The sequence below is a fragment of the Sinohyriopsis cumingii genome, chromosome 15 (genome assembly GCF_028554795.1).
Source record: "Sinohyriopsis cumingii isolate HCF-2022 chromosome 15, ASM2855479v2, whole genome shotgun sequence".
NCBI lineage: Eukaryota > Metazoa > Mollusca > Bivalvia > Unionida > Unionidae > Sinohyriopsis > Sinohyriopsis cumingii.
The window spans coordinates 107,413,376-107,430,586 of NC_142975.1; the positions used below are offsets into that span (position 1 = coordinate 107,413,376).

General features: G+C 36.2%; 1 protein-coding gene across 1 annotated transcript in view; it reads right to left on the minus strand.

Moving 5' to 3' along the window:
- The window catches only part of LOC149782436 (cell adhesion molecule CEACAM5-like), a 133,328-nt gene extending 126,624 nt beyond the window's left edge, over window positions 1–6,704 (minus strand). The window contains exon 1 of the mRNA XM_089935139.1: window positions 6,624–6,704. The gene's annotated coding sequence lies outside the window, so the exon portion shown is untranslated. The remainder of the gene's footprint in view (window positions 1–6,623) is intronic.
- Between the last annotated feature and the right edge of the window lie 10,507 nt (window positions 6,705–17,211).

The following is a 17,211-nucleotide window of genomic DNA, read 5'->3' on the forward strand; positions in this document are numbered from 1 at the left end:
TTTCACTCCAGACCAAGGCAGCGACGAGGGACATTTCCACCCTATAAAATCCGGCCAAATTCGTGTGGAAATTCAGTTTGCAAACCGAGACCCTGATGTAACGGTGAACGTCATCCTGTATGCCGAATTTGATAATACCATAGAAATCAATAGTTTGAGAGAAGTCATTCTAGATTACTAGAAGCCATGGAAGACTGTTATCCCTCTTTACCTAGTGGAGAAACTTTGGACATGGAATGTAAGGAGACCGTGGAAAAAGAAGAAGAAGTGATCATGATGAAGTCCCGATGGCCAGAACAAGAAGCGCATTTAGTCTCCTGTTTTGCCAAACACTTGGTCGATAAAATGACGGAATTGATCAAGAAAAATTGTTATGGATGTCAAAACGATCATCCCAGTCAAATTCAACACGATAAATGCCTGATGTTGAGTCAAGAAGAAAAATTGGACGAGTATCTGGACGAAGCTTGGAGTCTCATCTCGAACAAAGACGTGTTGCACCAGTGGTATAAAGACTTGCGTGAACATTCTTGTCCACCATTAACCACTCAAGAGATCCATCGTATCGAAGCTCTCCTGAATCAGAGTGAGGAAACAGAACGAATAACCGTTTATTCGTCAGACATTTTCAAGCAAAAAGTCAGGATCGAATTGACGACTTATTATTACCTGCGAAGAAGAAAACAACACAAATGGATACCTGGGAACTTTATTACCTTTTGAACCACAGTTCGTATACGGCTTCTTGGAATCCTGTCGTCTGTGCTAAAGATGAACTCCCTCATCGCAAACCTAAAGACCATCAAGCTTACGTGATCAACACGGACGACAGTCATCTCCCAGGAACCCACTGGGTAGCCGTCTACTTTCCTCAAGAAGGATGTGTGGAATATTTCGATTCGTACGGATTGCCCCCTTTGGAAGACGATATCATTGACTTTATGAGAAGAAATGCTCAAACCACCCGATTCAATAATGTGAAATTACAAGGCACAGATTCCTTGGTGTGTGGACAATATTGTGTGTATTTTCTGCATCATCGCAGCCTGGGCTATTCCTTAGAACATTTAGTGACTCATTTCGATCCTCGTTCTTCTGCTAGAAATGATGTGAAAGTAGATCGATGGTGTTGTGACCATTATGCTTATCTTTTGTCTCAAGCTAGGAAACGTAGTGTCCATCAATGGCCTAATGATTTCCAACAGTGGAAATCACAATTTCATTCACAACGTTGTCAGCCCTGTTTAAAGTAGATTGTCCATTGAGAAAAAAATGTTTGTGATTTGAAAAAAATTGTTTGATGTTATAGTATTGGATTATTGTTAAAAATGTTAGAAATGTTGTTGTTTAGTGTTAAGTGATTTTTGAATAAAAAATGTTGTGTTTGGAAAAAAATGCCTTTGTCTTTTGTTTAGCTATAAGAATGTTGGATTGATGCTCTTTCATTTCTTACTATCCCTCTCATGAACGTTGCGGCTCGAAAACCGTGTGGGATGTTTTCCTTCACGTCCGCGCTTTGACTTTAAGAACCGGGGTTGTTTCCAGTCTAACCATCCATTGTCGACTCATCCTCCTACGAAGATGTGCTCCAAACTAGCTAAGCTCAACGAAGCCTACGTGAATTTGCATAGGGTCAGACACAGTCTGATACCGAAGCCAGAAGAAATAGAGAATGTGAGAATGTTAAAAATCACTGAAGACCTGATAGAAGAGCTCTTCAGAGAAGAAATGAACAGGGAAAAAGAAGAATGGACAGAGAAGTACGACTTCAGAGACAGCAGCAACAGCAGCAACAACAGCAACAGCAGCAGCAACAACCTGAAGCTGACAGAGGCTTTGTCGATTGTCGTATCGACACCAAAGAGTTCTTCTTCTCTTTCCGAAGAAGCAGACCTATCGCCAGAAAGTCAATCCTCAGAGGACATCGCATTCTTAGAAACTAAAAAAAGAATACCATAGCAAACAAAAAAAAACAGCCCTTTTCAGGGCTTCCCAATACTCTAGAAAAGAAATAACGATCAATTTGCCAATGTGTGTAGGTAGAGTAGTGTGAAAATAAACACTAACTCTTTTATAAAAAATTGTGAGGGTATGTGTTTGTGTGTTTGTGTTTGTAAGTGATCAAGTAAGTTGGTATGGATAGTAGATTAAAATGATGTTAGTTTTTTTAGGCTGTTAGAGGTGTATATTTGGGGTTAGATTGGATTGATTTGGGTATGTGGATAGTCTATTGAAGTGATTTATAAAAAAATTTAAAATAGTCATGGGTAGCATAAAAAAGTGAGTGAGTGTTTCTTTTAGGTCCGCGCGTTGTTGTTGTTTTTAGGTCATGATCTAGGTAAGATGAATTTTATGTTTTTAGGGGGATGTTTTCCTTCACGTCCGCGCTTTCAGTATTAATTAAAAACTATTCGTCAGTTGGGCCCATCGTCGACCTGTTAACAGCAAGACAATGAATACAAGGATTGTGAAGCTGCTAGAACTCCAGATGCACCTGGAATATGCCAGGCGCATAGTAAACGAACTATCAGCGGAGGCTATCGTAGAAGAAGCAAGAATGAAGAAAGAAGAGGAGGAGAGAAGAGAGAGGGAAGAAGAGGAAAAGAAAAGAGAAGAGAGGATGTCGTTCAATATTCCCGAGACCGAGGATTGGGGTGTTGAAGCGAATCATCCTCCCTCTGCGCTCCCCAGAAGAAAGGTGAAAGAAGACTGGGGAAGAAGATGCGTGTGTGGCGCCAGGCCAGGAAGGTGCAACCATTAGATAGGTGCATCAGGAGTTCAAAAAAACCAACAGCCCTTTTCAGGGCTACCCAATACTCTAGAAAAGAAATAACTATTAATTTGCCAATGTGTGTAGGTAGAGTAGTGTGTATATAAACACTAACTCTTTTTTAAGATAGTGTGAGGGTATGTGTTTGTGTGTTTTGTGTTGGTAAGAGTAAAGGTAAGTTTGTGCAAATAGTAGATTATGGGTTTCTTTATTGTTTCTTAGCAAATGTGGAGAGTATAGTTTGGGTTATATTATATATATATTATATTGTTTGGTAATGATCTAGGTAAGATCAATTTTATGTTTTTAGGGGGATGTTTTCCATCACGTCCGCGCTTTCACTATAAGAACCCACAGTGTTGGTCGTTCGCACCATTCTACGGAATAACGGAAAGAAAATGGTAGCTGTATCTGACCTGTTCAACAACTTGAGACACTGTTATTACTGGATAGTAGATGGAGTATATGTTGTAGAAAGAGTAGAAAAGGAATGGAAATATCCAGTTACAAAGGATTTTGTGACCAGACAAGTGAGGAGTCTGAAACTAGCTATGGATCTCCTTGACGGTATGTTACAAGAAGAAGTGAAGAAAATAAGAGGATTAATTAACCCTCCCTATGTAAGAGTAGGTAGCTTGAAGGAAGCTCTAGATAATACAACATTAGTAAGATGCTTCCTACAAGATATCTTAGTTTGGAGTGAGTGGTCTTTTGTGAAATGGGGTGTTGACCAACTTATAAAAGCCGAGGAACTTATGAAACGAATGCTGACCCAAGAAGTAGAAAACATAAAGGAAAGGTGGACTAAAGAAAGAAAGGAAGAACAGAATAAGAAGAAGAAGTTAGAATTCGACCAACTGAATAACAACTGGATGAAAATACAGGCCAAGTTCCGAGCCATGGGTCACCCGGACTGGATGCCGGAAACAGAAAAGAAAAAGAAGAAAGGAATGATGGACAAAATAAGAGGATGGTGGAAAAAGTTAAGAAGTTAAAAGAAGAAGAAAAAACCCAAAGGCCCTTTTCAGGGCCAGCCATATTTCTCGAAAAGAGATAGTCTTTCCATTGCCTACCCCTTTTTTATTTTTTTTTAAAAAAATATAAAAAAAAAAAAATCCCATGTTCAATTTCCCTTGACGCCATAAAGGCCCACTTTAGTGAAGGCCCTTGACGCTATAAAGGCCCACCCTGTTTAATTTCCTTTGACGCTAAAGTGCCCCACGATTTTTTCTTTCTCCATGTTAATTTCCCTTGACGGTAATCTTACCCACGATTTTTCTCCATGTTAAATTTCCCTTGACGGTAATCTTGCCCAAGGGGTCTTGTAATGCTAATTCCCATTGACCGTAAAGTGCCCCCCTTCACTACTATCATCCATCGTACGTCCATAATCTCCACCATAAATACAATATTTGACCCCACTTATTAAAACTGGTTTGTCAGCTGTCTTTGGAACATGCACGTGTTTGCGAAAAGCATTTAAATTTGTATTTAAAAGTTCTGGCTTAATACACATGTAATGAAATTTTACTTCCGTAACAGTTATTGTATCTCGAAAATCATTGTCTGTAAATACTCTTTCAAGGTGACAAGCTTAGTGACATCACACAAAATATTTTGTAAAAGACAATATTATATGTTTGTATAAAAAAATAACTTCATTTACTGTTCAGCTTCACTCTTCTGTCTTTAGATATGTAAGCCAGGTAACTTTATTTTTATTTTCGCGCTATAGGGGCACATAACTTCAAGTATAATCTATGTATCATTTAGATTAAGCAAATATCCTAATCGACAATTAAATCATATTATATATGACTCGTTTTCATAAAGGTTTGTTAGGGACTCAAAATGGCGGCGCAAGATACGAGCTCTTTGCATTGTGGGTATTTGCGTACACAATCGTGACGTCTGTGAAAACAACCCATAACTGCCGGATACTTCCGTAAATTATCAGAACGTTGAGAGTTTGGAATTATGTCCCTTTTGCAGACAGCAACACAGAAATTAAACCGCTTGTTAAATTCACGCGAAATGCAACTATGTTGTTATCATTCTTTTCTTTTGCTTGATTCGTCATTGTGAATATAGGATGTGTGATGTGTGATGTGATTTTGATTTTTAACGTAGCTTTAACAATTTTTCAGTCATATCGCTACGATGTCTGCAATGTGGCAGTTTATAGTGATGTCTAGCACTGGAGCATCATGCCGCAGACATGTAGCATGATGTTCCCACCCAGTCACATTATCCTGACACCTGGCCGACCAGTCCGAACACTAACCTTTTAATGCTGAGCGCCAAGCGAGGCAGCTGTTAGTACCATTTTTGTAAGTCTTTGGTACGACTCGGCCGGGGATCGAACCCACGACCTCCCGCATCCGAGGCGGACGCTCTAACCACTAGGCCACCGAAGCGGTGTAAATATAGGAAGTAAACGACTTATGTATGTATGTACATCTATAGTCATTAACATACCCCTTCGCTGAAAACTGACTTTTCCAAGAACTGGAAATGAATTTCGAGCATGTCCATCATAGGTGGCGCTCGACACTTTCGTATTTTGTATATAGAATTTTAAAGAAAAAGAATTTCCCCAGCCTTCCTCACTGGTTATACTGGCTATTTAAAAAAAAGACCTGGTATATCTTAGGTATAATTCAAAGAACCTTTAATTCCCTTTATTTTGGTGTTTGATTGATAGGTTGGGTCGGCATGACGTCACAAGCATAGCGACCTACTTTCCGCCATATTGCGGAGGTGAAAACAATTGCTTAGTAACAGTACAGTAGCGTTAGTTTTGTTCGATATGCAAATCATTTTAGTTTACCTGTATTTTGTTTATTATTTCTGTTTTCTGTTCAGAAGTGATGCATAGTCTTCTGTAAAAGCAGGATATAAAACCACGAATGTGTCTGTTGAATATTGTTAAAGACGTAATATATTTTAGGTTGATAAGGGTGATAGTGGTGTGTACATGCACAGGAGTCTGACTTTTTATCAACAAAGTACGGCGAATTCTCTGACAACATGAAATCATCTTGTCGGTAATATAAATGAACACAAGAAGTGCAAGCGTGGATTATAATATGGATTATCGCGTACACAGCTTGGCCTTACTCCAGATGTTCACCTTTCAAAAAAGTGCTAGCTCCACTTGGTCATTTTCACTTCCTGAATTTCAGAGGTAAATTGTATAAAACAAGAGACGATAACTTTTTTTCATATATTTCATATATTTGGTAACACATTCGTTGCACGTTCAGAAGCTGGTATTGTCTAGTCTGGCAAAATTAATTTGCCCTATTTTAATAGCTACTAAGAAAATTGTACTTTAGAAAAATTCAGGCTGATTTTTCGAGCACAAGGGAGCAGTCAGTTTAGTTAACAGTGTTCTTAGATCATTTACAATTTCCAAAAGTACAATATGCAAACAAATGTCATCCACATTACATTAAGTATCATAAAGGTATGCCAACATTCTCTCCACTGTGCATGTTTTAAATGCAAGCAACATCACCTTACATACGTCACTCTCGGAAAAGTACATAGTAATTGGTAAGCGCCCCCCCCCCCCCAAAAAAAAAACTTACGTTAAGCATGAAACGCGCATAAGATGACGATGTTAGGGCCATTCTACACACAGTCAGGTTAGACATTATAAATCAATGAATGAACTGACTAACTTCCTTGCATTTTTTAAAAATCAAATTAAATGTTTCCATTATTGAAAACAGTGGGGGGGGGCTACAAACAAGCGGTTTGGTATAGTCAGATTATAGTAAAAAGCGAGCCCATTCAATTCAACAGATCCACAGAATTATTATTTTTTTTAAAGTATCAAGCCACTTACATTTTACTGACGATATCTGAGATACGGATATTATTCCAACTATCAAGAATTAAATTGGATAGGATGTCATAGAAGAACGCCTGTTTAGCCTTACTGCGGAAGTGTTACAGTTAGGCCGGTTTTGAACATCCTCGTCCTTTTACGTTACGTACTTAAAATGGCTGCTCCCTGTGCTAGAAAATTAAACCTGAACTCGGGTATTATGAGTAGACTTCTGCAACTCATATCCGCGATTGGAACCAAAATATAACTGAACAGAATCACTTTACAGGACTCACGGTACTAATTCCACTCCAATGGTAAACATATGGAAACACTGTCATATTCAAAATTCAATAACTTAAAATTTATGGGTGCTGATAATGACACCTATAATTTTTCGTGCACATCTAACCTTGGTGCAAGCTTATGTGTGGAGAACACCATATGACCCGCGGCAATTTGTTTACATACATGTGCATGAAACACGTGTTATTGATTCTGCACCAAATGAATCAGGTGCTACTTTCAGTATTGAGTACTCCTGAGTCAAGCCTGTAAAAATGCTAAAATTGCATCAGTAGAAATTTGTCAATATTTTTTTTACATTACATATAGGACAAGCTCTCAAAAGATATTTTTCCTAAAATTTTAATTTTCATTATTAACCAATTATGGACCACCAAACCTGTAAATACTCTATCATTTCTTCACCCATTTCTAGACTGGTTCACAGTTCTTCCGTATAATTAGTACCGTGTGTCCTATAACCAGATTTAATTTTTTTTGAAAAAGTTGTATTTTACTCCTTGATATTAGAGCATAATTGTAAGAAAGAATTGGCCATGCTTGTGCATGGATAATAGTGCAATAGCATTTTATGTGATACCAATATCTATAGTTAAATTGCATCCGCATCACATGTTGCTGTGTTGTATTGTACTTATTAATGGCTTATTCTTGTTATTAAAATAATTGTTTTCTGCCTTTGTATCTTCATGTTATCTTTCTATGGCATGCATGCTACACAAAAGAAACACAAGCATGCTGACATCAGCAAGTATGACATCACAGGGTATCAAATTACATGACGCATTGTATTTTCATCTCTCACTGGCTATAAGACAAGTTTTAAATGTTTTAAATTTCAAAATTGCATTTCTTTTCTTGCTGACTCTCACAGAAATAAGATACAGTGCATCCCTATTCACATCAATCAAACAAAACAAATAAGTGTGCCACATGACAGGTCAAAATGATAAGAGGCCATTGCCCTTTTGTGACTAAAACATATACACACACCCATGAAGCATCAAGAGATGCTGACATTCCAAACTTATTTAAACTATCATCACATGTGATTCATGACCCCCAAATGTTAATAAAAAGGTATAAAAGCCAAGGAAGAGTTCCATAAGCTTTATTATATTGAATAATTAAATAACATAGTGCTACTTTTTAGTATAAAACTATGGGGAAGGGTGAATAAGCAAAGAATAGACAGAGTAATTTCTTCAAGCCTGGTAATGTTCCCCACAACGGGGGTGGGGGGAATGTGTATCAACCCAAATAACACATCAGCATGAGGTATGTTACATAAGGACAGCAAGAGACAAATTTGAAGAAGCTATCCAAAGTTCCTATAATGCTGACATTGATGTTGGAGACAGAAAGTGTATGCACAAACTGTTATGACTCAAGCTATTAAGTATGCTGGAGGTGGAGAAATGTGTGAAAAACTTTGCTATGCCAAGACAAGTTCATGTCTCTATGCAATATGCAGACACTGATAAAAATTGTCACTGAATACACTACTTGTTAAATTTAAGTAATAGAATTGAATTGCATATTGAAGTTGTCTAATACATAAACATATACCTACATTTACCCAAAGCTCATAAAAAGTTAAGAAAAAGTCTCAAAATCATTACTGTGGCTACTTTCCACTATAAGCAGTGTTAAATTACTTACTTTTTAATATAAAGCTGAAAAAATGCATACATTATTGAACAAAAGAGAAACAAAGCAAACATTGCAATCACTCAATTACAGTCAAAGGGGAGGTAATACACCTTGAATTGGCAAACCAAATAGCAAGCTCTAATTTACAGCTAAATGATTCCTTACTATTACTTGATGGTAAGAACAGAGCAATGTAGGTTTAATAAATAGCTTTTGTTTCAAATATGAAACCATATTTCTGACATGAAGCTTGTTTTCATTTATTCACAACAACATATATGGTGAAGAAAACCCATATCACTTGGTGCACGCAGTAATCAAATGCTGAGATTTGGAATAATGTGTTCTGAGACCACAAGTTGCAACACCCTGAGTATAAAGGTTTTCTATCATGGGACTTGGTACATGAAGAAAAAAGAGATCTGGTTTGGTGGGAGAGAGCAGTATGTTCACCATGCAGTTATACATCAAGAATGTTTCAACTGTATGAAGGGAGGTTGGGGAAGAAAAACTGCCTGTGTAAAGAATGCAATACAGATAGGACTTTTGCAGACTTATATTGGGAATGAAGGGTTGAAAACTATTATTTTAAGTGAAAATGTCCCTCCCTGCTCCCTCAACAAAAGGAATGCAGAAAAGTTCCAATACTGTTTGCCCAAAAATGTAATGTACCAATATGAGAAACATGCTGAACATAGAATAGGTGTCAAGGAGTTTAATTCTAGGATAAGAAATAAGACCGGTATAATTGATATTCAATGTGACTCGACATATAATAATTCAATTTACAGGTTGAGGCAATGCAGCATGTGCAGTTTTGTGCACAGTCCTTATTTTTACAATGTTCTCTGCTTTGATCTGCTGAGTGTGTCTCTAAAGTTAAATGATCAGTACTGATACATAAGTGATTGTGACATAAGTGGCTTACATATAAAATCTACCCCACCCCACCCCATTTTGGGGAATTATTGCATGTGTTAAATGGTATTTAACCATACAGGCCAATCTATGGGTACCATCATATGAAATTCTGCCATCAGGCCATACTGTGCTCTTTTCCCTATGGCCTGAGCTATATACTTCCACTCTCCAGTGTATAAAACCATCCCCATCTGTCTTTTGTATAGAATTTTTCTCCAAAATCACATGCAAACCATGATAAAAAGACTCCATTATCACAATCATATGTAAAAACCACCAAATTGATACCCTGGATGCACGTGGTAACCATGGAAACAACAAACTCCTATTATGGTATAGGTCGCATATAGGACTCACGGTACTAATTCCACTCCAATGGTAAACATATGGAAACACTGTCATATTCAAAATTCAATAACTTAAAATTTATGGGTGCTGATAATGACACCTATAATTTTTCGTGCACATCTAACCTTGGTGCAAGCTTATGTGTGGAGAACACCATATGACCCGCGGCAATTTGTTTACATACATGTGCATGAAACACGTGTTATTGATTCTGCACCAAATGAATCAGGTGCTACTTTCAGTATTGAGTACTCCTGAGTCAAGCCTGTAAAAATGCTAAAATTGCATCAGTAGAAATTTGTCAATATTTTTTTTACATTACATATAGGACAAGCTCTCAAAAGATATTTTTCCTAAAATTTTAATTTTCATTATTAACCAATTATGGACCACCAAACCTGTAAATACTCTATCATTTCTTCACCCATTTCTAGACTGGTTCACAGTTCTTCCGTATAATTAGTACCGTGTGTCCTATAACCAGATTTAATTTTTTTTGAAAAAGTTGTATTTTACTCCTTGATATTAGAGCATAATTGTAAGAAAGAATTGGCCATGCTTGTGCATGGATAATAGTGCAATAGCATTTTATGTGATACCAATATCTATAGTTAAATTGCATCCGCATCACATGTTGCTGTGTTGTATTGTACTTATTAATGGCTTATTCTTGTTATTAAAATAATTGTTTTCTGCCTTTGTATCTTCATGTTATCTTTCTATGGCATGCATGCTACACAAAAGAAACACAAGCATGCTGACATCAGCAAGTATGACATCACAGGGTATCAAATTACATGACGCATTGTATTTTCATCTCTCACTGGCTATAAGACAAGTTTTAAATGTTTTAAATTTCAAAATTGCATTTCTTTTCTTGCTGACTCTCACAGAAATAAGATACAGTGCATCCCTATTCACATCAATCAAACAAAACAAATAAGTGTGCCACATGACAGGTCAAAATGATAAGAGGCCATTGCCCTTTTGTGACTAAAACATATACACACACCCATGAAGCATCAAGAGATGCTGACATTCCAAACTTATTTAAACTATCATCACATGTGATTCATGACCCCCAAATGTTAATAAAAAGGTATAAAAGCCAAGGAAGAGTTCCATAAGCTTTATTATATTGAATAATTAAATAACATAGTGCTACTTTTTAGTATAAAACTATGGGGAAGGGTGAATAAGCAAAGAATAGACAGAGTAATTTCTTCAAGCCTGGTAATGTTCCCCACAACGGGGGTGGGGGGAATGTGTATCAACCCAAATAACACATCAGCATGAGGTATGTTACATAAGGACAGCAAGAGACAAATTTGAAGAAGCTATCCAAAGTTCCTATAATGCTGACATTGATGTTGGAGACAGAAAGTGTATGCACAAACTGTTATGACTCAAGCTATTAAGTATGCTGGAGGTGGAGAAATGTGTGAAAAACTTTGCTATGCCAAGACAAGTTCATGTCTCTATGCAATATGCAGACACTGATAAAAATTGTCACTGAATACACTACTTGTTAAATTTAAGTAATAGAATTGAATTGCATATTGAAGTTGTCTAATACATAAACATATACCTACATTTACCCAAAGCTCATAAAAAGTTAAGAAAAAGTCTCAAAATCATTACTGTGGCTACTTTCCACTATAAGCAGTGTTAAATTACTTACTTTTTAATATAAAGCTGAAAAAATGCATACATTATTGAACAAAAGAGAAACAAAGCAAACATTGCAATCACTCAATTACAGTCAAAGGGGAGGTAATACACCTTGAATTGGCAAACCAAATAGCAAGCTCTAATTTACAGCTAAATGATTCCTTACTATTACTTGATGGTAAGAACAGAGCAATGTAGGTTTAATAAATAGCTTTTGTTTCAAATATGAAACCATATTTCTGACATGAAGCTTGTTTTCATTTATTCACAACAACATATATGGTGAAGAAAACCCATATCACTTGGTGCACGCAGTAATCAAATGCTGAGATTTGGAATAATGTGTTCTGAGACCACAAGTTGCAACACCCTGAGTATAAAGGTTTTCTATCATGGGACTTGGTACATGAAGAAAAAAGAGATCTGGTTTGGTGGGAGAGAGCAGTATGTTCACCATGCAGTTATACATCAAGAATGTTTCAACTGTATGAAGGGAGGTTGGGGAAGAAAAACTGCCTGTGTAAAGAATGCAATACAGATAGGACTTTTGCAGACTTATATTGGGAATGAAGGGTTGAAAACTATTATTTTAAGTGAAAATGTCCCTCCCTGCTCCCTCAACAAAAGGAATGCAGAAAAGTTCCAATACTGTTTGCCCAAAAATGTAATGTACCAATATGAGAAACATGCTGAACATAGAATAGGTGTCAAGGAGTTTAATTCTAGGATAAGAAATAAGACCGGTATAATTGATATTCAATGTGACTCGACATATAATAATTCAATTTACAGGTTGAGGCAATGCAGCATGTGCAGTTTTGTGCACAGTCCTTATTTTTACAATGTTCTCTGCTTTGATCTGCTGAGTGTGTCTCTAAAGTTAAATGATCAGTACTGATACATAAGTGATTGTGACATAAGTGGCTTACATATAAAATCTACCCCACCCCACCCCATTTTGGGGAATTATTGCATGTGTTAAATGGTATTTAACCATACAGGCCAATCTATGGGTACCATCATATGAAATTCTGCCATCAGGCCATACTGTGCTCTTTTCCCTATGGCCTGAGCTATATACTTCCACTCTCCAGTGTATAAAACCATCCCCATCTGTCTTTTGTATAGAATTTTTCTCCAAAATCACATGCAAACCATGATAAAAAGACTCCATTATCACAATCATATGTAAAAACCACCAAATTGATACCCTGGATGCACGTGGTAACCATGGAAACAACAAACTCCTATTATGGTATAGGTCGCATATAACCAGATTTAATTTTTTTTGAAAAAGTTGTATTTTACTCCTTGATATTAGAGCATAATTGTAAGAAAGAATTGGCCATGCTTGTGCATGGATAATAGTGCAATAGCATTTTATGTGATACCAATATCTATAGTTAAATTGCATCCGCATCACATGTTGCTGTGTTGTATTGTACTTATTAATGGCTTATTCTTGTTATTAAAATAATTGTTTTCTGCCTTTGTATCTTCATGTTATCTTTCTATGGCATGCATGCTACACAAAAGAAACACAAGCATGCTGACATCAGCAAGTATGACATCACAGGGTATCAAATTACATGACGCATTGTATTTTCATCTCTCACTGGCTATAAGACAAGTTTTAAATGTTTTAAATTTCAAAATTGCATTTCTTTTCTTGCTGACTCTCACAGAAATAAGATACAGTGCATCCCTATTCACATCAATCAAACAAAACAAATAAGTGTGCCACATGACAGGTCAAAATGATAAGAGGCCATTGCCCTTTTGTGACTAAAACATATACACACACCCATGAAGCATCAAGAGATGCTGACATTCCAAACTTATTTAAACTATCATCACATGTGATTCATGACCCCCAAATGTTAATAAAAAGGTATAAAAGCCAAGGAAGAGTTCCATAAGCTTTATTATATTGAATAATTAAATAACATAGTGCTACTTTTTAGTATAAAACTATGGGGAAGGGTGAATAAGCAAAGAATAGACAGAGTAATTTCTTCAAGCCTGGTAATGTTCCCCACAACGGGGGTGGGGGGAATGTGTATCAACCCAAATAACACATCAGCATGAGGTATGTTACATAAGGACAGCAAGAGACAAATTTGAAGAAGCTATCCAAAGTTCCTATAATGCTGACATTGATGTTGGAGACAGAAAGTGTATGCACAAACTGTTATGACTCAAGCTATTAAGTATGCTGGAGGTGGAGAAATGTGTGAAAAACTTTGCTATGCCAAGACAAGTTCATGTCTCTATGCAATATGCAGACACTGATAAAAATTGTCACTGAATACACTACTTGTTAAATTTAAGTAATAGAATTGAATTGCATATTGAAGTTGTCTAATACATAAACATATACCTACATTTACCCAAAGCTCATAAAAAGTTAAGAAAAAGTCTCAAAATCATTACTGTGGCTACTTTCCACTATAAGCAGTGTTAAATTACTTACTTTTTAATATAAAGCTGAAAAAATGCATACATTATTGAACAAAAGAGAAACAAAGCAAACATTGCAATCACTCAATTACAGTCAAAGGGGAGGTAATACACCTTGAATTGGCAAACCAAATAGCAAGCTCTAATTTACAGCTAAATGATTCCTTACTATTACTTGATGGTAAGAACAGAGCAATGTAGGTTTAATAAATAGCTTTTGTTTCAAATATGAAACCATATTTCTGACATGAAGCTTGTTTTCATTTATTCACAACAACATATATGGTGAAGAAAACCCATATCACTTGGTGCACGCAGTAATCAAATGCTGAGATTTGGAATAATGTGTTCTGAGACCACAAGTTGCAACACCCTGAGTATAAAGGTTTTCTATCATGGGACTTGGTACATGAAGAAAAAAGAGATCTGGTTTGGTGGGAGAGAGCAGTATGTTCACCATGCAGTTATACATCAAGAATGTTTCAACTGTATGAAGGGAGGTTGGGGAAGAAAAACTGCCTGTGTAAAGAATGCAATACAGATAGGACTTTTGCAGACTTATATTGGGAATGAAGGGTTGAAAACTATTATTTTAAGTGAAAATGTCCCTCCCTGCTCCCTCAACAAAAGGAATGCAGAAAAGTTCCAATACTGTTTGCCCAAAAATGTAATGTACCAATATGAGAAACATGCTGAACATAGAATAGGTGTCAAGGAGTTTAATTCTAGGATAAGAAATAAGACCGGTATAATTGATATTCAATGTGACTCGACATATAATAATTCAATTTACAGGTTGAGGCAATGCAGCATGTGCAGTTTTGTGCACAGTCCTTATTTTTACAATGTTCTCTGCTTTGATCTGCTGAGTGTGTCTCTAAAGTTAAATGATCAGTACTGATACATAAGTGATTGTGACATAAGTGGCTTACATATAAAATCTACCCCACCCCACCCCATTTTGGGGAATTATTGCATGTGTTAAATGGTATTTAACCATACAGGCCAATCTATGGGTACCATCATATGAAATTCTGCCATCAGGCCATACTGTGCTCTTTTCCCTATGGCCTGAGCTATATACTTCCACTCTCCAGTGTATAAAACCATCCCCATCTGTCTTTTGTATAGAATTTTTCTCCAAAATCACATGCAAACCATGATAAAAAGACTCCATTATCACAATCATATGTAAAAACCACCAAATTGATACCCTGGATGCACGTGGTAACCATGGAAACAACAAACTCCTATTATGGTATAGGTCGCATATAGGACTCACGGTACTAATTCCACTCCAATGGTAAACATATGGAAACACTGTCATATTCAAAATTCAATAACTTAAAATTTATGGGTGCTGATAATGACACCTATAATTTTTCGTGCACATCTAACCTTGGTGCAAGCTTATGTGTGGAGAACACCATATGACCCGCGGCAATTTGTTTACATACATGTGCATGAAACACGTGTTATTGATTCTGCACCAAATGAATCAGGTGCTACTTTCAGTATTGAGTACTCCTGAGTCAAGCCTGTAAAAATGCTAAAATTGCATCAGTAGAAATTTGTCAATATTTTTTTTACATTACATATAGGACAAGCTCTCAAAAGATATTTTTCCTAAAATTTTAATTTTCATTATTAACCAATTATGGACCACCAAACCTGTAAATACTCTATCATTTCTTCACCCATTTCTAGACTGGTTCACAGTTCTTCCGTATAATTAGTACCGTGTGTCCTATAACCAGATTTAATTTTTTTTGAAAAAGTTGTATTTTACTCCTTGATATTAGAGCATAATTGTAAGAAAGAATTGGCCATGCTTGTGCATGGATAATAGTGCAATAGCATTTTATGTGATACCAATATCTATAGTTAAATTGCATCCGCATCACATGTTGCTGTGTTGTATTGTACTTATTAATGGCTTATTCTTGTTATTAAAATAATTGTTTTCTGCCTTTGTATCTTCATGTTATCTTTCTATGGCATGCATGCTACACAAAAGAAACACAAGCATGCTGACATCAGCAAGTATGACATCACAGGGTATCAAATTACATGACGCATTGTATTTTCATCTCTCACTGGCTATAAGACAAGTTTTAAATGTTTTAAATTTCAAAATTGCATTTCTTTTCTTGCTGACTCTCACAGAAATAAGATACAGTGCATCCCTATTCACATCAATCAAACAAACAAATAAGTGTGCCACATGACAGGTCAAAATGATAAGAGGCCATTGCCCTTTTGTGACTAAAACATATACACACACCCATGAAGCATCAAGAGATGCTGACATTCCAAACTTATTTAAACTATCATCACATGTGATTCATGACCCCCAAATGTTAATAAAAAGGTATAAAAGCCAAGGAAGAGTTCCATAAGCTTTATTATATTGAATAATTAAATAACATAGTGCTACTTTTTAGTATAAAACTATGGGGAAGGGTGAATAAGCAAAGAATAGACAGAGTAATTTCTTCAAGCCTGGTAATGTTCCCCACAACGGGGGTGGGGGGAATGTGTATCAACCCAAATAACACATCAGCATGAGGTATGTTACATAAGGACAGCAAGAGACAAATTTGAAGAAGCTATCCAAAGTTCCTATAATGCTGACATTGATGTTGGAGACAGAAAGTGTATGCACAAACTGTTATGACTCAAGCTATTAAGTATGCTGGAGGTGGAGAAATGTGTGAAAAACTTTGCTATGCCAAGACAAGTTCATGTCTCTATGCAATATGCAGACACTGATAAAAATTGTCACTGAATACACTACTTGTTAAATTTAAGTAATAGAATTGAATTGCATATTGAAGTTGTCTAATACATAAAACATATACCTACATTTACCCAAAGCTCATAAAAAGTTAAGAAAAAGTCTCAAAATCATTACTGTGGCTACTTTCCACTATAAGCAGTGTTAAATTACTTACTTTTTAATATAAAGCTGAAAAAATGCATACATTATTGAACAAAAGAGAAACAAAGCAAACATTGCAATCACTCAATTACAGTCAAAGGGGAGGTAATACACCTTGAATTGGCAAACCAAATAGCAAGCTCTAATTTACAGCTAAATGATTCCTTACTATTACTTGATGGTAAGAAACAGAGCAATGTAGGTTTAATAAATAGCTTTTGTTTCAAATATGAAACCATATTTCTGACATGAAGCTTGTTTTTCATTTATTCACAACAACATATATGGTGAAGAAAACCCATATCA